At 40.6% G+C, this 22,540-nt stretch overlaps 1 pseudogene; it reads left to right on the top strand.

Annotated features, from left to right (window-relative positions):
- Positions 1 to 8,406: 8,406 nt before the first annotated feature.
- On the top strand, positions 8,407 to 9,273 carry LOC132367655 (alpha/beta hydrolase domain-containing protein 17B-like; annotated as a pseudogene).
- The last annotated feature ends 13,267 nt before the right edge of the window (positions 9,274 to 22,540 follow it).

Genomic DNA, 22,540 nt, shown 5'->3' with positions numbered 1-22,540 from the left:
GGTCTGACTGGTGGATCTATGGGGGCTCTCTCTTCTCTTGCATTTGCCGGAAATTTGCCATGCTAAAACATTTTTAAAACATCTCAAGTCATTAGATAGTTCATGAATGATCTTTGAGGGGATATTCCAACCCAGAGTGTAAAGGTTCAGAGTAGAACATAAAGACAAACACACCTCTTTATTGGGTTTCTTATTTATTATTATTTAAAAATAATTTTCCTCCTTCCTTCCTTCCTTCCTTCCTTCCTTCCTTCCTTCCTTCCTTCCTTCCTTCCTTCCCTGCTAAGGGGGTAAGGGAGGAGGGTGTGGGTTGTGTCCCCCTGCCCAGGGCTTAGAGTTCCTGAAGGAGAGACAGTTGAGCCCGGAGCCTGGAGAGCTCTCTTCTTCCTCACTCCCATCCTTCCCATCTGAGTGCCCTAGGACTCAGGACTGTAAAAGGGGTCAGGACTCTACGTTTTGCAAAGGGAGACTTACTTTTCAGCTGCCTGAACCAAAGCAAGAAAGCACCTCTCTTTCAACACCATCTCTCATCCTTATATGGTGGCAACCTTTCCGACAAATCTGGCTGCTGTGTATTTTTTCAGTGACTTAATTTGCCAGGAAGGCTAGCAGTGTATGGTATGTACGTAATCTACTCCCAAATGGATTTTACATTATAAGAGATAGATTAATAGAAAACAAAGCCCCCCAAAGGTGAGGTGGGCCGGGCCTACGGACAATGAACCAGTGGAAGAAACATCTGTGCGCTCCGGAAGATCCTAGATCTCTTAGGATCACATGCTCGTCTTCTACCAATGAAAGCTCAATGAGGTTCCACCCTCCCCCACTCCCTCGTCCTGCCTTCTCCCTCCCTTGAAAGAGAGTGTTTAGTTTCCGACTTAACTCACTGTGGTCTATGCCAGGATTTAGGGCAAAACAGAAAACTGAGATCCGGAGCTCTGTAATTAGGCCTCCTCGTGGATTTCAAGCAGGGCCGATCTGTGAATTTGCCTGAATTTTCCCGTCTGGAGGCAGCAGGAGAGGGCTGATCAGACGCGGCTAGTGAGGCCCCCAGTTTTCCTGATCTGCCCCCGCTGTTGTGGCATATGACCACAGCTCGAGAGCTGGGTCACCGCAGCCTCCTGCCCACGCTTGCGCAGTTGGCCTGGGGTGCTGACAGCGCTTCTCCGTAGGGGAAGGAAAGGGAAAGGTGAGCCGGGAGGAGGGCATGCCAGGAGTCAGGCTCTCTGTGGATTAGAGAAGCTGCCAGGAGGGTCCGACTGAGGCAGAGCCCAAGGGTACTAGGCGCAGAGTAATTGGGGTCCTGAGGTCCTGAGTTAATTTCCACTTTTCACAGACAGGCACACACGTTGGCATAGACAAGACAGAAATTTCAGCTGTCGCTGCTCCCAACCAATCCTAAGAAGCAAGACTGAGAGGGGGCAAAAGCTCAATTTCTCAAAAGCTGTCTACTGCGGCAGAGACCTATGCCTGGAACAAGGCACCCCCCAAAGTGATGCATCCTGGGGTTTCTTCACTGATGGGCAGGCACTCACTTTTCCTGGGCACAGAAGTTTTCGTGGCACCCATAATTCCACAACCTGGATTCTTCCAGTTTTTCCATGGAAAGACCTTTTTTCCCCCTTATTTTTGGCTTTAAAGACTCCTCCCAAATTTCACCAGTCAGCTAGGAGTTCATTTTTACCGGTGAGATCTGTTCTCTTGCTTATGTGAAAAGGACCAAAACTATTTCCTGATGACAAGGCCAAATAGCTGTAGCTTGAGTCTGTTATCTCAAACCTGAATGTAACCTGAGGTGCATTCATTTAAAAAAAAAATGCCAAGTAAGGAATGAGGTTCTCCCAACTTACTGCACTGGTCAGATGAAACCTGGGGAATTATGTTAACTTCTGCATTTTACCTTTAAGAGAAACGTTGGCTATTTTATAATACTTCCAGAAGAGAGATCAGGAACTATGTCCCCAAAAGGACTGATCAGGAATGACAAGTCTGTGGAAGATAAAACTGAAGGGGACAGGAGAACCAGCTCCAAAGCAGTGAAGGCCAATGTTGGCTCAGAAGAGCAGAACCAGGGCAAAGGGTGGGGGAGGGGAATGCTGGGAGACAGATTTTGACTTTATAGCAGCCAGAGCCTTCTAATAATTAGGCTATTTAAACATGGGAAGGGCTCAGTGAGTTAGTGAGTCAAGGCCTAGTCAGGCAGTAGCCAAGCAGAGGCTGGCCAGCCACTCCTAGGAGAAGTGCTACAGGGGGATTCCTGCATTGGGCAGGAAAGGAGCTCTAAGATTCTGTTATTTTGTAACTCTCTGAAATGTAGGTCCTATGCATCATAAATTAGATTAGGGGATAGACTAAAAAATTTCAGTTGCTTCTTAAAAACATTTAGAGTTTTGTTTATAGAAATGAAAAATGAAAGTAAAAAAATGAAAACCATGGGTCATTTTTTTAGGCTCCTTTCAGCATTTTGATTTCATGTGTCTTTGTGTTCCTCTTAATTTCAGATCCTGTTTTCTTTCTTTTACTTCACCTATATGTCCTGATATTCTCTCTATCTCTCCTTTTACACAGAAGATTTTCATTTATTCCATGGGTGGTAGGTCTTTGGATCATATTGGAGGAATTTAAGGTCTGGTTATTTGGAAATGATTAGAGTAAAAAATCTATAATATCTCACCTAGCCTGGTGAGTGTTTCTTTGTACTTTTTTCCTCTTCTCCAACCACATCTTTTAGTCAAGACCACGTTTGGGTTTAAGAAAAATCATTAATGCTCATAATATTACGAATAAAGGAAAAGAAAGTAGAATTGCCAGAATGATTCCGGAGGAATACACATGCAAGTACAACCAAACTAATCTTGAAAAAAAAAAAAAAAAAAGAAAAGAAAGAAATAATGAGGACTTTCCATAAAACTAGAATTGCATACACCATAATTACAATAATTGACATAATACTGGGAAAATGACACTCATCGATTAAAACTGAAAAGTCCAGAAAGAGACTCAAATCAATATATAATGAAAGTCCCATTTAAAATCTGTAAGGAAAAAGGTGACTTTCATGAAATGATTAACTCTTTGGAAAAGAAGAGGGTCTCCCCAAATTTCATAAATAAAACCATGGAAGACACCTGAAACATTGTAAATCAACTATACTTCAATAAAAAAATAATAAAAAATAATAAAACCATGGAAGTACTGGGGAAAAGTATAGGTGAACATTTATATATTCTTTGGGGAAAAGACTCTTAAAAATAAAAAACACCCAAGAAAGATCTGAAACAAAAACTATTGATACATCTAATTTTAAAATGTCTGTGCGTCAAAACCACAATAAACCATATAGGCAAATAGCAAAACAAAAAGGAAAGTATTAACAACATACATGAAAAAAAGTTAATGTCATAATATATAAAAAGCTCTTACTAATCAATAAGATTAGGAGGACTGTCTCAATGGAGGACAGAGCAAAGCACGAGAATAGTAAATCAACTCAGAAGAAACAAGTGTCCAATGAACATGTGGCAATTGAATCTTGGACTGATGGCAAATTAAAGCTATGAAATGCTATTTTTTTTTTTTTGTCTATCCATTGGACAACATACTTTTGTTTAATGTAAACATTTAACATTGACTTCAGTTTGGGAAGCAAGACATTCTCATATACTGATGTGTGTGAATTGATGCAACCTTTGGGGCAGCATACTTGGCAATATATCTCAGAAACCTTGAAAATATTCAGTCCTCTTTGACAAAGGAAGTCCACTTAGAAGAATTTTTTTCTAAAGAAATCACTAGGGCTGTATGCTAAGGGTCAGCTGTAGGAATGTTTGTATCGAGCAGAAACTAGAACCAATCTAAATGTCTAATGGTCCAATAGTGACCATTTAATCAATGTTGACATGTCCTATGTAGCCATTAAAAATGTAGAAGACAATAAATGCTGGAGAGGGTGTGGAGAAAAGGGGGCTCTCCTACGCTGTTGGTGGGAATGGAAATTGGTGCAGCCACTATGGAGAATGCTATGGAGGTTCCTCAAAAAACTGAAAGTAGAGTTGCCCTATGATCCAGCAATCCCACTCCTGGGCATATATCCGGACAAAACTATCATTCAAAAAGATACATGCACCCTTATGTTCATAGTAGCACTATTCACAATAGCCAAGACATGGAAACAGCCTAAATGTCCAACGACAGATGAATGTATAAAGAAGATGTGGTATATATATATATATATATATATATATATATATATATATATATACACAATGGAATACTACTCAGCCATAAAAAAGAATGAAATAATGCCATTCGCAGCAACATGGATGGACCTAGAGATTATCATACTAAGTGAAGAAAGTCAGAAAGAGAAAGACAAATATCATATGATATCAGTTATCTGTGGAATCTAAAATACAACACAAATGAACTTATCTATGAAACAGAAACACACAGACAACAAACTTGTGGTGGTCAAGGGGGAGGGGGGTGGGGGAGGGATGGAGTGGGAGTTTGGGATTAGCAGATGCAAGCTATTATATATAGGATGATAAATAACAAGGTTCTACTGTATAGCACAGGGAACTACATTCAATATACTATGATAAGTCATAATGGAAAATAATATGAAAAAGAATGTGTATATATATATATATATATATATATATATATAACTGAATCACTTTGCCATAGAGCAGAAATTAATACAACATTGTAAATTAACTATACTTCAATAAAATTTTTTAAAAGTGCTGTAAAAGAACATGGAAAGATATTCATAGTGTATGTTTCTGTATATTTCTGTTGCTGTTGTTGAAATAACTGTCATTTATTTATTTTGTTCAAGTTGGTTTGTTTTTTAAAAAATGGTGTACACTTTGAGTAAAAGAAGTGAGATTTAGTCTGGAAGCTTAAAGGGCTGGAGCAGAATTGTGGCTGCAGGGTGCCTTGGGTCTCAATCCATCCTCCTGGACACAACCACAAAGCACTCAGCCTCTGGCCTGGAGAACTTCTGGCCGCGCTCTGCGTTTTGCAAGCTGTGTGTTGGTGTTACTTGGTGCACCAGGCAGGAAGAATGGACTAAGGGTGAAGTGGAGCCGCTGGCAGCCCTCTTGGGAACTCCTCCCTCTCAGGTGGCTTCTGTTCCCTGTCCTCCAAGCCTGGAGCTGTGCAAGGCCCTGGACGCTTAATCAAGTCAAATCCAAGAGCTGTCTCACCCTCTAGTTTACAGTAAACATGCCTTCAGGCTCAAGTGCCCAAGAGCTGGACAGTGACGCCAGAGCAGGCACTGGGAAGCCAGCATCTTTTAGGAGAGGCTCTTGGTTTTCCCCTCCCTTCCCCTTCCCTCCTCAGCCCTTTCCTCTTCTCCCCCTCTTCCCCCTTCCTTCCCACCCCCTTCTATATCCTCCTTTAGGGATAGGCCTGAGGCTAGTACAATTTGGGAGAGGAGAACCTCTTTAAGAAAACAAGTACACAGTTATGAAATCAAATTCAAGTGCAGGACCTTGAAAGGGTTCTGTCTAAGTGAGAGGCCTGAACTTAAACTTCATAAACTTCATGGTAAATCTACCTTTAATCCCGAATCTGGTTTTTATTGTTTGCATGAATTTCCTTTCAGCTTGTATTATGTATGTTTTCCTAAACTACGTTAAATATTGTTTTACATATTTTTAAGCTTTATGTAAATACCATTTATGTAAATGGTATTCTCCATGAAATTTTTATACAGATTGTTTTTCTTTTTTCTTTTTTTAAAATTAATTAATTAATTTATTTTTAGCTGTGTTGGGTCTTCGTTTCTGTGTGAGGGCTTTCTCCAGTTGCGGCGAGCGGGGGCCACTCTTCATCGCGGTGCGCGGGCCTCTCACTATCGTGGCCTCTCTTGTTGCGGAGCAACAGACGCGCAGGCGCAGTAGTTGTGGCTCACGGGCCCAGTTGCTCCGTGGCATGTGGGATCTTCCCAGACCAGAGCTCGAACCCGTGTCCCCTGCATTGGCAGGCAGATTCTCAACCACTGCGCCACCAGGGAAGCCCAGATTGTTTTTCTTACTCAACATTACATTTGGGAAATTTATCCATATTGATACGCATAACTTTAGTTTCTTTTAATTGCTATATTCCATCACGTGACTCAGAATGTATCTACTCTCCTGCTGCAGTTTTTCAGTAAAAACAGCAGGTTATAAAACAAAAGCAGGTTGTAAACGCATGCGCGCGCACACACACACACACACACACACACACACACTGCAGAGCAAGTAAATCAGTGTCATTTTGTTGTAAGACTAGAATAGAACTAGGTCAAAAAAACATGATTTAAAAAAGAATCCAGAAATAATCCTAGAAAACTGGTATATGATACAGACAGCATTTCAATTCAGCAGGCAAAAATGGACTACTTAATAAATTGTATTGAGAGAATTGGCTATATGTAGACAAAATAAATAAAAGCAAATCTCTAACTTACATGATACACAAAATTATAATTTAGATGAATTAAAAACCTGAACCCTCGGGGCTTCCCTGGTGGCGCAGTGGTTGAGAATCTGCCTGCCAATGCAGAGGACACGGGTTCGAGCCTTGGTCCAGGAAGATCCCACATGCCGCGGAGCAACTAGGCCCGTGCGCCACAACTACTGAGCCTGCGCGTCTAGATCCTATGCTCCGCAACAAGAGAGGCCACGATAGTGAGAGGCCCGCGTACCGCGATGAAGAGTGGCCCCCGCTTGCCGCAACTAGAGAAAGCCCTCGCACAGAAACAAAGACCCAACACAGCCAAAAATAAATAAATAAATAAATAAAAATAATTAAAAAAACAAAACAAAACAAAAACCTGAACCCTCAAAATACAAATTTTAAAGTATTAGGGAAAAAAGTATAGGGAAATATCATTATGATCCCATGGAAAGGGGAACCCTAAATAAGTCATGGAAAGCAAAACTCATATAGTAAAAGACCGAACAATTTAAATTAATGAATAAATATCATCTAAGTTGTAAAAAAAGGAACTGTATAATAAAAGATACCCTAACATAGAAAACAAACTTATTGTTACCAAAGGGGAAAGGCAGGGGAAGGGATAAATTAGGAGTTTGGGATTAAAATTTACATGCTACTGTATATAAAATAGATAACCAACAAGGACCTACTGTATAGAGCAGGGAACTATATTCAATATCTTGTAATAACCTATAATGGAAAAGAATCTGGAAAAAAAAATATATGTATAATTGAATCATTTTGCTGTATGTCTGAAACTAACACAACATTGTAAATCAACTATATTTCAATAAAAGTTTTTAAAAAAATACCAGAAAATTAAAAAAAAGATACCCCAAACAGCATGAAAGACAAGCTGAAGACTGGGAGAAAAATTTGCAACTTATGTAACAAAGAATGAGTGTAACAGATATATGTGGGGAAAACAAACAAACAAGCACCCTTTAGAAAAAAGAGCAAGGGATATGAATAGGCAATTCATAAAAGAGGAAAAACATGTAAGAAGACGCTCAAACACAGTTTTTATCAGGCAACTACTAATGAAAAAGTTGAAGAGATGCTGTTTTACACCTAATGTCCTGGCCCCTTGGAAATGTCTGGTAGGTGAAGGGTCACTGAGACTGCTGGGAAGTGGGAACTTCTCGATTCCATTTTCATACTCCAAGATGATGCAGCCCCTTGAGAGGCAACGTGGGCATAACCTTGGATCCACAATTTCTTCTCGTAGGAATTTAGAATCTTGAAATATGGAAAAGACACATAAGACATTTACTGCAACATTGTTGGAGAAAAATTGTTAACAATCCTAAGTATCCACTAAAAGGAGAGGATAATAAGTAAAATATGGTATAGCCATAAAATGGAATACTATTGAGCAGTTAAAACAAATTCACTTGATCAATATATTAACACGATTAGATTTCCAAAACACTGTTAAATTGCAAAATCATACTTATAGTATGATGCCTTTTATGTAAACGCAACACACAAATACATCAACATATTGTACGATTATAAGATTCTGGAAGGAAGCACACCAAACCCCCAAGAGTGGCTGGTCACTTGGACAGAAGGAAAAGTCTGGGATTTATGAGAGGTGGTCAATGACAAATTTAGTTTTATATATGATGCTCTAATTTTGTTTAAAAGGTGCATGTATTTATGTAGTTCTTGTTCAATTAAAATAATTTAAAAGATAAAAGATTAGAAGGATGTATGTTCACAGTGATAACTCTTGGAATGAAATTATAAATTTTACTTTGTTCTTTTTTCTTATCTGTGTTTCCTAAAATGTCCACAATGTTTGCCCATCACATTTGTAGTAAGAAACCAGTTATTGGGAGAAGCCACTCCCGATCGCATCTGGGTTTTTGAGAAGATTCTCTGTTGGTTCGGTGAAGGGGAGAGAAGATGAATAATCTTTCATTTAGTGAGCTATGTTGCCTCTTCTGCTGTCTACCTTGTCCAGGGAAAATTGCTTCAAAATTAGCATTTTTGCCACCTGATCCAACTTACCCACTGGTGTGCGATGAAAGTGGAAGCCGCTGGACGTTACACCCATCAGAACGAGCAGACTGGCAATATCCTTCTAGAGAAAAAGATGCTATTGAGTGTTTCATGACTAGAACCAGTAAAGGCAACAGAATTGCCTGCATGTTTGTGCGTTGCTCACCCAATGCCAAATACACTTTACTCTTTTCACATGGAAATGCTGTTGATCTTGGTCAGGTGATCAGCTTTTACATAGGACTGGGATCACGGATTAATTGTAATATATTCTCATATGATTATTCTGGATATGGTGCAAGTTCTGGGAAACCAACAGAGAAGAACCTCTATGCAGACATAGAAGCTGCTTGGCTTGCTCTTAGGACAAGATATGGCATTCGCCCTGAAAATGTGATTATGTATGGCCAAAGTATAGGGACAGTACCATCTGTGGGTCTCGCTGCTCGGTATTAGAGTGCTGCTATTATTCTTCATTCTCCTTTGACCTCAGGAATGCGAGTCGCTTTTCCTGATACCAAGAAGACCTACTGTTTGGATGCATTCCCAAACATTGACAAAATCTCTAAGATTACCTCTCCAGTATTAATAATTCATGGGACTGGAGATGAAGTCATTGACTTTTCACATGACCTCGCATTGTTTGAGCGTTGCCAAAGACCTGTGGAGCCTCTGTGCGTTGAAGAGGCAGGTCACAATGATGTGGAACTTTATGGACAGTATCTTGAAAGATTGAAACAGTTTGTGTCACAGGAACTGGTAAATTTGTAAAATATTCTGAATATTTGCATACTGGGTTTTCTTTCTTGCTGAACTGCACTCTTTGGTAAATAACATAAAACCTGAAGGTTTTGTTTGCAAATCATGTCACTTGCCTTCATAAATGTACAGGTAATGATTTGTTAACAGACTTAATGAAGGTTTTAATTACCAGACTAGAAACTGGAAATAACAGTTATCATGCAGTCAGGCTGTGTAATTTATATTTTTTCTGTGAATTTTTTTTTAAACATCAAGATGAGTAGTGTATGAAATTTTAATTCTATAAGATCAAATGCTATGAAAGTATTGCCAAATGCTTTTGCATATCAGAAACAAATTTATAAATAATTTTAAAACATCTCAATGTACTAAATCTTATCCTGGTATACAAATGTAATATTCTTTCAATAAAAAGCTGTATATCTAAAACAATTCAAGTACTCAGAATAAACTGTATGAAAACATGCAAGTTCACTAAAGATGACCTAAACCCTGTTGTACAGGGATAGAGATTTAAAGGTTATTTTATTGTAAAATAAGTGAATTTTCTGTATTCCCTGGTTATCATACATTTTCTCCTTTAAAAAAAATGATGTAAGTCTTAATTTTTTACGCCATTTGTTAATTTACCCACTAGTTATCTTGTAAATGAAAAGTCACAATAGCACTGAATTTTAACTAGTTTTGATTTATAAGTTTGGTACTGTGAGGCAACTACTTAAAATTTTCATTTTAGTAATTTAAAAGGCATTTAGAGATTCAAGAATAATTTTGTACGCAATGTTGTTTTAAATTTTGACTAATCTCGTAGAAATGCAATACTGTCACTATTAGAAAACCTGAAAGTCCATTAGATGTTCTTTAAGACCACAAACAGACTGGCTATTTGATCCCTTTTCACTTTGACTATTTTTAAGAATAGGACCTCTTGTTTTGGATTACTATCTGAGAATTTCCTGGATCTACTCCTGGATGCAGGAGATAAGAAAACGTTTAATTCATAACTTTTATATTCACGAATGTAGTGAAAAAAATAAAGCTCACACAAAAACTAAGTTGCCTTTCCTTGAATGAATCCTGCTTGAATAAAACCATGAAAGAAAAATAAAAATAAAATTAACGGTATGCAGTCTAATTTGTAAATGAGTGAATATTACACACTGTGGAAATAATACACACTGTGGATATGTTTTAAGGCCTTATGTAGTTTTAATTGTTCTGCTTGTTCTGTGGTTATGTTTAAGACTATAGAGTATGATTCTCTTCAAAGTATATCAAGTATTGTGAATGCTTTGGTTCAGATGTGTCAAATTAACAGTAAAACAAAAATATGTCACTCAAAAAAAAAAAAAACCAGTTATTCGTCAAGGATTGCTGGAAGTTCAAAAATTCTTTAAAAATTAAGAATACACCCTTATATTCTTTAAATATACACCTTTAAATATACCCTCCCTGTCCCACCCCCCAGCTTAAATACATAGCACTGTGTTTGGGAAGAGTGGCAGGTTTTATTGCAAAATTAGGCAATTCCCCAAAGTCTGGCAGTGTAGAAGAAGGTTCTGGGAATCGTTTAGCTTGGTTCAGGGGGTTCTAGGGAAAGGGCTCTTGTTTTTTACTCACCGATGTTCCATTAACCAGGACACTCCAGGGACCTGACTTAAGATTTACTGACAGTAAATATTTAACTACAGTTAAACTTAGCTACTGTCTGGGAATGAGTCTTCTCAGATAGCTGAGAGTTTTCATCTCTTTTACATTTTTACATTGTAATGATTTGAAGTAGAAAAATTTCTAGAATGTTTTACGTACTTTTCTGCCTTCTTAGACAGAACACAGAGTATCTAGTTTCAGCTTTCCCAACTTTGCTATTTCTAAAGGTTGCCACATGGCACATTCTCAGGAGCTGTCTATAGCAACACCCTCTTTCCTGCTAATGGCTTTAGAAGTTAACTTCTTGGAATTGTTTGTAAAATAATCAGTGTGCGGTGCTTGTGCTAAGAGGATTCCCTAAGATAAAAGAACACACAAACGTTGTGGCATCTATTTTGGCTGTTTCACACCCCCCCTTTTTTCCCCCCGCTTTCTGGTTTTCAGTAATGTTCTAAATTGCTGGCCTCAAGTCTGGAAGGTGGTACAGGTAGAAAAGAAAGAACAGCATTATTTATTGCAAAACTGTGATCTCTATCAATGTCAAAGCTTTTGCTAATGGCACAGAGCTCTTGCCACAGAACTGAGTTGCCAATGGATGAAATGTGTGAATGACCCTAAATTAAGACAGAAACCGTAACCTTATAGCAGTTATACAGTATCTACTAGAAGATTTTGTGGTTTTACACAAGAATTTCCCAAGATACAGCAGGTGATGATTAATGAAGCCTTTGTAAGTAACAGCCTTATACATCTGAGAAAAATGGGGGTCCAGGAGGGTTTGTACAGAGCTGGGTCTATAATCTCAGGCCTACTCTTTGCAAAACCAGAAGGGGGAAGGGAAGGGAGGGTATAAAACGTAGCCACGAAGCTCAGGTATCACAGATAAGGACTTTTCTTATGCATATGTCGCTTTCTTCATTTTTCTTCCTATTGCAATAATCAGGCAGCAACGCAGAGGGGTGATGATTCACAACTACATTCCAAGGCTCTGAGTGCAGGAAGTTATGGCTCATTTGATGTTATCAGTTAGCTGGGGTGGGGGGTGACCAGATCTAATAAAAACACATAGGACAAAAGTTCTAAATTCCTTTCAGAAGGAGCGCTTTCACTCTAAGCATCGCAGGACCTGTGTAAATTGCTCCTGCAATGTGTCTACGTGAGATAAACTCACAGAAATACTGTAGAAGAGAGAGGGCCTGTTCATAAGTCTCAGCCAGGGCTACGATGTTCATCTCTAGCAGATGCAGAGCAGATGAGGGCTCCCAGTGAGTTGATGTTGCAATGAAGATGTGAAGAGGATGGAGCCAAAAGCATAGGATTCAGAGATAGACGGGCTGTCTCTTCGCTTCCCCATCTCTGTGTGCCTCAGTCTGTCTTCAATAAATGGGGAGGCTCACCCTTTCCCCTGCCTTACAAAAGTCCAGTCTTATAAAAGTCTAGCCTTAGAAGAGGCAAAAAATAAATGATGCCCATGGAAATGCTTAGAGTTATTTGGGGAGGAAGGAGGTTGTGTTAGATTGAAGTATGGTACTGTCTCTCCTGAGAGGCTTAATCCTCATAAGGGAACAGGACAAAGCTCTGTGGTTTGTCAACTGATCCTCTTTAGGGTAAAGCTCAGTCTGAGGGTTGGTTCCCATTCTAGGAGATTTGGAACACCCACAGCCTTGGGAGGGCATTGTGAATGTGCCTGAACTCCTAGAATATTGGTCCTGGAAAGGGTCCGGAGATCACTTCCTTCATTCTATAGACACAGAAATGAAGGCCCAGAGAGGTGAAGGGGCTTCTCCGAGGTCACACAGCTACTCCCAAATCCAGGGCTTCAGTTGACAAGCCCAGAGCCCTTTTCACAGACCTTCTCAAAGTGGGGTCCTCTGAGATTGCATGTAGCAAAAGAGGACTGCAGAATCACCTGATGTGTATACAGGGGCGCCAGGAAGGTGGCGGTAGTGGTGAGGAGAGTTGTTCAAATGCAGATTCCTGGGTCCTACCCCAGACCTACTGAATCAGAATCTTTGGGATCAGTACCTGAGAATCTGTATTTTAGCATGAAGCTATTCTTATGCAGCCCTGCTTTATTTCAGCAACACCTTGAAGTGTTGCTTCTAAATGACCTATGTAGAGTGGCGACCCTTTATATAAAGTCTCCTAGAGAATATGGAAAGAACACATGCTATTAGTTGCCACCAGACAATGCCATGCCCTCAGTTAGCTACAACGTATGACAGTCAGCCGCATGTCCTGTAGGCCACAGTCATACCCTTGAATGTTCTGAACAATCAAATCACATTTGGGAAACAAACACAACTCATGTGGTCCGGTCCCTTTAAGAGCCTCTCTTCCCCTGGGCTCTGGAATGGGTGTGCTCTCCTCGGCAGGTCACTCCCACTTTATCTTACTGTCCCCGCCACCTCTCTGAGACATCTCCCTTCATACACGTGTCTCTGGCCTGAAAGCAGATGGTTTCTGATAGAGGGCTGAACCCACCCCTCCCTTAATCAACCAAAAGTGCTCTGGCAAGTCCATGGGAGATAAATATAGCTGAGATCTTCCCTGTAGGAGCCTCTTGGGAGGTTAAATATGGTATGTGAACAAGTGATGGAATTGCTAGCAACTTCCACTTAATGCCCATAAAGGGCCCTTTGCACAAAGTCATCAACTGTGCCGGGCACTTCCAAGCAGAGTTAATCTGAAAGGGAAAACCTCTGAACACAGCTGGGTCCCTGGTTATTCCATAATGGCTTGAAGCTTAGGGAGGATTTGTCTCTTGGGTGCCCATGCACCCAATTGCTCCCTGTCTGCCTCCTAACAGGTCCTCACCTGGCTCCAGATGGCCCTGCTGGGGTTAGAGCCTTTGCAGCTTCCTCCTCTGCCCAGGCAGCACCAGCAAAGATGGAGCCAGATTTCAAGAGGGGCCCAATCAGGGAGACCCACTCATTAAAAGACAACCCTCACGTCAGCAAAAACCCAAGGTGGAGCAAAAGAGGACTGCAGAGCTTTCCTTTGGTCTGCATTTATTTTTTAAAAAAGGTAGTTTGGGGACTTCCCTGGTGGCGCAGTGGTTAAGAATCCACTTGCCAATGCAGGGGACACGGGTTCGAGCCCTGGTCTGGGAAGATCCCACATGCCGCGGAGCAACTAAGCCCATGTGCCACAACTACTGAGCCCGCGTGCCACAACTACTGAAGCCTGCACACCTAGAACCCATGCTCCGCAACAAGAGAATCCACCACAATGAGAAGCACGCGCACCGCAACGAAGAGTAGCCTCTGCTCAACGCAACTAGAGAAAGCCCGCGCACAGCAACAAAGACCCGACACAGCCAAAAATAAATAAATAAATAAATTTATTTTTTTTAAAAAAAATTTATTTTTAAAAAATTTTTTAGGCTTAAAAGGAGAGGTAGGAGAGGACTGTTATTTGAATTTCTCTGCAATTTGCTTGAGAAAACAAAACCAGAGGCTCCAAGGAAGCAGGGGCCAGGTGTCCCCCAAACTCAGCTCAGCATCTAGCAGCTAAGACAGTGCTCAAAAATGATGTGTTAAATGAATAAGCCACTATCTGGGTGTGACCACTGGTGGTACGGTCACTTCTTGTTGAGTGTCATTCATTGACACCATGGTGACTGAATCATGGTCCAGGGTAGACTTCTAGACTCAGAAACCCGCTTTTGTTGGCGCCTTGAGAGTATTTTGATTTCTCAGGGGCTGATTCGTATTTATCAGACTCCCAAGATTAATATGTGGAACTGGAATGTCAAGTTACCCAGGAATCACAGAGAGAAATAAATGTGCTGGGGCCTCACATGTCCCCTCTCTGTGCAGCAACCCTCCTGGAAACCAAAGGTGACCAGATGGTGACCTGGTGGGCAGAGAGCCAGAACCAGGGGAACTAGGAGAATCAGACGTTTCATGGTATCAAGATAAGTAACAGGGCTTTATACAGCCATCCAGCCAAAGGCACAGAAATACAGCCCTGCCATCAGCACTCATGGCCCCTGTGTGTCCTGGCATCAGGCAGGCTGTCATAGGAGGGGCCATCGAGGCTTTGCAGAGGCTGCATCTTTCTTCATCTCTACACAGACAGGTGTCGCTGAGGTTTCCATCTGTGACTCTCCTTTTACTTCCAGATTTCAAGACCATTTCTGACCAGTCCATTCTTTTCCCCCCATCCTCCAGTTTTATGGAGATATAATTGACATAAACACTGTATGAGTGTAAGGTGTACGCATAATGACGTACATATGTTGTGAGAAGGTTACCACAATAAGTTTAGTTAACATTCATCACCTCATACGGTTACAAAGCTTTTTTTCCTCGTGATGAGAACTTTTAGGATCTATCTCTTAGCAACTTTCAAATATACCATACAGCAGTGTTAACTGTCGTCGTCATGTTGTACATCACATAACCAGGACTTATTTATCTCCTAACTGGAAGTTTGTACCTTTTGACCCCCTTCCTCCAATTCCCCCTCCCCCACCTCTAGGAACCACAAATCTGTTCTCTTTTTCTATGAGTTAGGTTTTTTTAGATTCCACATCTAAATGAGATCATACCGTATTTGTCTTTTTCTGTCTGTCTATTTCACTTAGCAGAATGCCTTCAATGTCCATTCTTTTTTTTTTCTTTAATTGAAATATTGTGACTTTCAATCCATTATCAGTCAGATTTTAGGAACCTGGACGTCCCCTTCTCTCTTTCAGGTGACAGCCCACCTCTGATGCACTGTGTGCAGACTTTCAACTTTAACACTCAGAAGAAAGCTAAATTTCCCTCATTGCCAAAGTGGTGAGGGTTATCGTTCTGTAGGCCCCCAAGTACTAACTGACAGCAATTATAAATCAGATTTCTAGACAGAAGATCAGTTTAGGGATTTTTGTTTTACCTTTTAACCCCTACCCTCCAGTGCCATGGGTATATTACAAAGAGCTTAGATGGATGATGGTGGAAACCTCCAATGTCAGCTAAGGAGGCCATCACTACTGGGGAATTCACTAGTGGGGACTCTCTGTACTGCCTGAGGGGCCTCTGGTATCATTTAGGAACAGAAATTTTCAGCCTGTGAGATCCAGCACATGGCAACAGACAAAGCACCACCCAGAAGTCAAGAGGAACAGAAAACAGTAGAATCAGAAGGAAGTGACGATCAGAGAGCACATAGGACCATGGTCAGTGCTCGCAGGCACTTGATGTTCGTTGACTGAGGGCCTGACAGACTGAATGAATACCTAAATAATCCCACCGCCTCATTATACAGAGGAGGAACCTGAAGCCGCAGGGGAAGTAAATTTGCTGAGTCACACAGCTGAGCAATGGCACCTGGGCTTACAGGGGACCTGAGTCTCAGCTCTGTGCTCGTGTTATCACAATGATGGCAACTGGATAAATCAAGGAGAGCTGGGGTGGAGAGAAGGAAATAGGGAACCATAAAAGAGTAAAACGATTTAAAATACAGGCATACCTCGCTTTACTGAACTTTGCTTTATTATGTGTCGCAGATAACTGTGTTTTTTACGAATCGAATGTTTGTGGCAACCCTGCATTGTCAGATGATGGTTAGCATTTTTTAGTAATAAAGTATTTTTAAATGAAAGTGTGTACTTTTTTTTTTGACCTAATGCTATTACATACTTAAAAGACTACAGCATAGTGTAAACATAACTTTTATTTTTATTTTTGTTAAATTTTTATTGGAGTATAGTTGATTTACAGTGTGTTAGTTTCAGGTGTACAGCAAAGTGAATCAGTTATACATATACATATATCCACTCTTTTTTAGATTCTTTTCCCAAATAGGCCATTACAGAGTATTGAGTAGAGTTCCCTGTGCTATACAGTAGGTCCTTCTTGGTTATCTATCTTATATATAGTAGTGTGTATATGTTAATCCCAATCTCCCAATTTATCCCTCCCCCTGTAAACATAACTTTTATACGCACTAGGAAACCAAAAAAATTCATGTGACTCACTTTATTGCAATACTTGCTTTATTGCGGTAATCTGGAACAAAATCTGCAGTATGTCCAAAGTATTCTTGTAATTATGGAAGAGGAACCCAACCAGCATCAACCTCAAAGTTTGTCCCTGTCCTGCCTTCACACTCTTTCCTCCTTCCTCCCTTCCATCCAGCCTCTTCCTGGATGAGGCAGCATTTTTAACTTCCTCTTGCTTCCACCTTTAGGCTCTCCCCTCTATATCCCCTGGAGTCGACATGTATGCATCTTGTACTAAATAAAACCCTCACTAGATCCAGCTCCCTTCAAAACATGGCCTTGTTTCTCTTTACTTTTTACCATCCAGCTCCTTAAACAAAAGAAACTAGACGTGCATCGCCCAGTACGGTAGTCACTAAGCTTCATGAAGCACTTGAAGCGTGGCTGGTCGAAACTGAGATGTGCCATAAGTGTGAAGCATACACCAATTTCAAAGACAGTATGAAAGAAGAATGTAAAATATCTCATCATAATTATTTTGAATAAGTTGGAATAAACAAAATATATTATTAACATTAATTTTCCTCGTTTCTTTCAACATTTTTAACGTGGCAACCAGAAAATTTAAAATTACATTTGTGGCATGCTTTGTATTTCTATTGGGCAGTGCTGGTCTAGACTCTGCTTCAAAGCATTTAAAGACCATCTCGAACACAAAGTGCAATGTTCATAAAATTAAAATGGGTGTTGAGTCTATGGAAGAGGTTGTGTTCTCAAACTATCATTTTCACTAACCTTTTAAGTGAGGAAACGCAGAGGTTGCGTGTGACATGGGAAATCATGATGGAATTAACGTGGTGACCCGCTTGTTAATCAGGGAAATTGACCCTGAAAGGATAGTAGTGATACAGCTAATGTTGGTTCAGGCTTTATGCCTCTCATAGGACATCCTGGCCTTCTTAACATCCTCAGAAGCTGTTTGAGGATGTGCTTTCCTGAGGACAGCTTAGCACCTTCTGGGACCTAACAGGAATGCCCATGGGGGGCATTTGATGCCCCACGGTGGAGGAGGAAGAGTGCGGAGGCAGCATGGAGTTGGTGGAAGACCTGGGCCCAGATGCTAGCTCAGCATGACCTCGTATAAGTCACCAACCCTCTAGGTTTCCTCCTTGGTGCAATCTTTGTGCTGTAGCATAGTGCTTTCTCTGGAGTTCCCATCTTTCTGTTTTACACTTAGAACTGGGGAGGCCTTGAGGAAATGATTGGAGATCTTTAACCCTCCATTTACTGTTTGTAAGATGGAGACTAGGACAGTGCTGTCTTACAGAGTGATGGAGAGTCAACGAGATAATCCATGCCTAGTGGATGCTCAATAAACGTTAAAAACAAACAAAAGCTTACAAACTGAAAGGGATCTTAAAGGTCACCCAGTCCAACTCCCACCCAAACTCAAGGATGCCCTTGTATTTCCCCTGATATTTGGCCTCCCCTTGTTCACTGCCAATGGAGGGAACCTCACTGTCTCACAGGGCAGACCTTGTTTGTTTGTTTTCAAATTTTATTTTATTGTGATAAAATATACATAGCATAAATGTGACCATTTTAACCATTTTTAAGTGTACAGTTCTGTGGCATTAAGTACATTCACTTGTTGTTGTATAAACTTCCCACCATCCAGCTCCAGAACTTTTTCATTATTCCAAACAAAAACTGTACCTATTAAACAATAACCCTCCATTCCCCTGTCTCCCCAGACGCTGGTAACCACTGTTCTTTCTGTCTCTATGAATTTGACTACTCTAGGTATCTCAAGTAAGTGGAATCCTACAGGATTTGTCCTTTTGTGTCTGGTTTATTTCATTGAGCATGATGTCTTCAGGAGTCATCCACATGGTAGCATGTGTCAGAGCTTCTTTCCTTTTAAAGGCTGTATAATATTCTATTGTACGTGCACACAACCTTTTGTTTATCCATTCATCCGCTGATGGATGGTTTTGAAAGTCTCTACCATCAGTTCCTCCACCAAGTGAGCTGAATCGTGCCTTCCTGTGACTTAAACCCATCTGCCCAGCTCTGCCCTTGGGCCAGAGCATCAGACTGGCCTCTTTCCCACGAGAATCCCTGGATGTGAACCACCAACTCCTCAAAGACTAAGCAGTATTTCATAATTTCCAGACCCTTTGCCATTGTGGTTTAAATCTTTAGACCCACTTCAACTTGCTGATCTCCTGTTCAAAAGGAACCATCCTAAACTGAGTTGATTTGTACTGTACCCTGGGACTAACCTCCCTTATCTTGACCCTACTCACACAGCCTAAGAATGCATTGCCTTTTTTTTTGGCAGCCATATTTCACTGATACCTCTATTGAACACGTTTTATTGGGTGTCTCGTAAAGGTGAGGCAATTCAGTTAGCAGTTTAGAGCTTGAGCTCGGGGGCCAGACCTCCTAGGTCAGAATCTGAGATCCATCCCTTACTATGTGCCATTGGGCCTCAACTTCTCAGGGCCTTGTTTCCTTATCTGTAAAATAATAATAATGGTAGAACCTGCCTCATTGGATGGCTGTGGAGGTTACATGATTTAGTGCCTGTCAAACATGAGAAGAAGGCGTGGCAATCAATAAATGTGCTATTTCTCTGCGTGGGGCACTGTGCCAGATGCTGGGGGCAGGCAGTCAGCCAGGCAGACCAGCTATGGGCTCTCTGTGGTTCCCAGTCTAGCGAAATGGTTGGACAAGCAAACCATTACATGACAACCAGAATTTATTCATGGGCAAACATGTAATTAAAAGATATGTTTTTAAGTAGAAAGAAACCCCAATTACACTACAGTGTATATAGTCTTATGAGGAGAGGATTGCAGAGTGAGATGGGGGCACAGCAGGGGGGCACCTAACTCACCCTCACTTATTCACTCAGTCATTCATTAAAAATAAATTTGTATTGGTGCAGCCACTATGGAGAACAGTATGGAGGTTCCTCAAAAAACTAAAAATAGAGTTGCCATATGATCCAGCAATCCCATTCCTGGGCATTTATCTGGACAAAACTATAATTTGGAAAGATACATGCACCCATCTGTTCATAGCAGCACTATTTACAATAGCTAAGACATGGAAGCAACCTAAATGTCCATTGACAGAGGAATGGATAAAGAAGATGTAGTACATATGTACAAGGGAATATTGCTCAGCCATAGGAAAAGAATGAGATAACGCCATTTGCAGCAACATGGATGGACCTAGAGATTATCATACTAAGTGAAGTAAGTCAGAAAGAGAAAGACAAATACGGTATGATATCACTCATATGTGGAATCTAAAATATGACACAAATGAACTTATTTACGAAACAGAAACAGACTCACAGACATAGAGAACAGACTGGTGGTTGCCAAGGGGGAAGGAGAGTGGGGGAGGGATGAATTGGGAGTTTGGGATTAGCAGACACAAACTATTATATATATGTATGACAATCACTTTGCTGTACACCAGGAACTAACACAGCATTGTAAATCAACTATACATCAGTAAAATAAATTGTTTTTAAAAAGCAAAAATAAATACTTACTGGGTCCCTACCAGTGTTAGGTACTATTGTTGATTCTGGGAAGTAGCTGTGAACAAAACAAAGATCTCTCTCCTGGGAAGCTTACATTCTACTGGTGGGAGATGGACAAAAGCATAATAAATACAAATACATAATAAAAATTAGATTGTACATTAATAATTACAACTCTACTGTCTGTTAGAGGCAGAGCTGGCATGATTCTTGATAGATCATGTGTTCTACATGAGCGACAATTAGACTTTGGGATGAATCCAGGGGTTTTGGCTTGAACAACTAGAAGCAAACCTGTGAAGTCAGGATGGTTCCCAGAGGAAGTGGCATGTAACTGGGGACTGGAAGGACAAACAGCGGCCGTCCAAGTGAAGAGAGCCAGGAAAAATGTCCTGGGAGCTGGAGCTTGTCCCAAGCTGATGGGCAACTACAGCATCATGTGAAGTCTTACCAGTTTAGGAGGGCCTGTCCTGCCTTGCTTGTCCATGAGGTTCAGGATTTAAGGGTACAATTTTATCAATATGTTTTTAGAGATTTAAAAAAACAACCTTGACTTGTAGCCTTCTGAAAAGCTACTCCTCCTAGTATTGCGTCTTCTAAGAGGTTGGTAAGTTTGCATTCCATGACTTTTTCCAGTAGTTGATTTAAAAAAATAGTTGAATTGAACTTGGTCAAGGACAGGGTACTATGTGACACCTCCCTTGCTGATATTGGCCCCATTAATCAACTTCCTTGGGTAGTACAGCTTACAAATCAATCCAACCATAAAATAATATTACATGGCCTGCATTTCTCCATCTAACTCTGTAATAACAGCCCTAATAATCAAATGAGATAAGATATGAGAAAGTGCTCGAAAACTTTCCAGAGTTCTACAAGTTGCCACTATTTAGTATGACTTGGCCACCAAACTTCTGGGAATGAAGAGACATGGAGATTAAGTTAGGACTCTGCTGTCACAGGACAGGCGATTAAAGGACAGAACAGCCTCTCTGTATTTCCACCTGTATAAATGTGTTACATTGTAATAACCTCACACCTGGGCAAGTGCACAGCCTTTTAAAAGAAACATGCTTTACTTGCACCAAACTGATCAGTTTTGAGAGATGGCTATAGCTCTTGAAGTGACTTTTGTGAATGTGAAGCAAATGGTGAGAATGTGAATTGGTCCTTTTTATGATAATATGGAAAGGAAATCTATTAACTGTAGCAAGTAGTGTTCATGTCCTGATTTTATATACTTGCATTTATCAAAATATTTTGATAAAAATGTTACAGACCTGCATTTTTGAAAAAGAAAAAAAAGAACACTTAAAAAGCAGAATTAACTGCTGTTTAAGAGACAGATCTTTGGTGAACATCAGCATGCTATGAAAAATGTCCATGGCTACTGTAAGAGCAAACAAACATTTGCCAAACACTAACGGGGAAATGACATTTCTGAATACATAAACACATATACATATATAGAGTGCTATATATATTTTCTTTTTTAATCCTGTAATGTAGGAATTAATGTGCCCGTTTTATAATTGAGAAACTAGACTCAGAGATGCTAAGTAATTTTTCAAAGGACAAACAGCTAGGTAGTGAGTAGTAAGTCAGAACGTCTGAGTTCAAAGTTCACCTTTTCTACTATGCTCTGCTTCCTCCTCAATCGATTAAACACATGCCTGTTGCTCTCCTGTTATGTGCAGGAATCTGTGCTAGGTTCTGGGCCTACAAAGGAGCATAAACCAGAGATTCTGCTCTCCAGGGCTTAAGGTCTAGATGGGGGACCAAGGTATGTTCTGAAACAAACTACAATACAAGGAAGTAAATGATAAATGTCAGGTGGGTGAGGTAGTACACACATCCTAGAGAAGTTCAGTGGAGAAAGATGTGTGTGGGCTGTCTGGGTCAGGGAAGGCTTCCTGGAGGAGGGGACATTTTATGTATTCATTTGTATTTATTCAGTCGTAGCCTACTCTGTGCCAGGCACGGTTCTAGCACGGGGACAGAGCTGTGAAGATGTGACACTCAGTGCCTGTTTCCTTGAAACTTACTCTGTGTGTGTGTGTGGTAGAGACACACACAGAGAGAGAGAGTGCAAGAGGGAGAATAAACAAACAAACAAACAAAGATAAATTAAG

Source organism: Balaenoptera ricei, chromosome 6 (assembly GCF_028023285.1).
Source record: "Balaenoptera ricei isolate mBalRic1 chromosome 6, mBalRic1.hap2, whole genome shotgun sequence".
NCBI lineage: Eukaryota > Metazoa > Chordata > Mammalia > Artiodactyla > Balaenopteridae > Balaenoptera > Balaenoptera ricei.
This window is presented reverse-complemented; position numbering and strand designations above follow the sequence as displayed.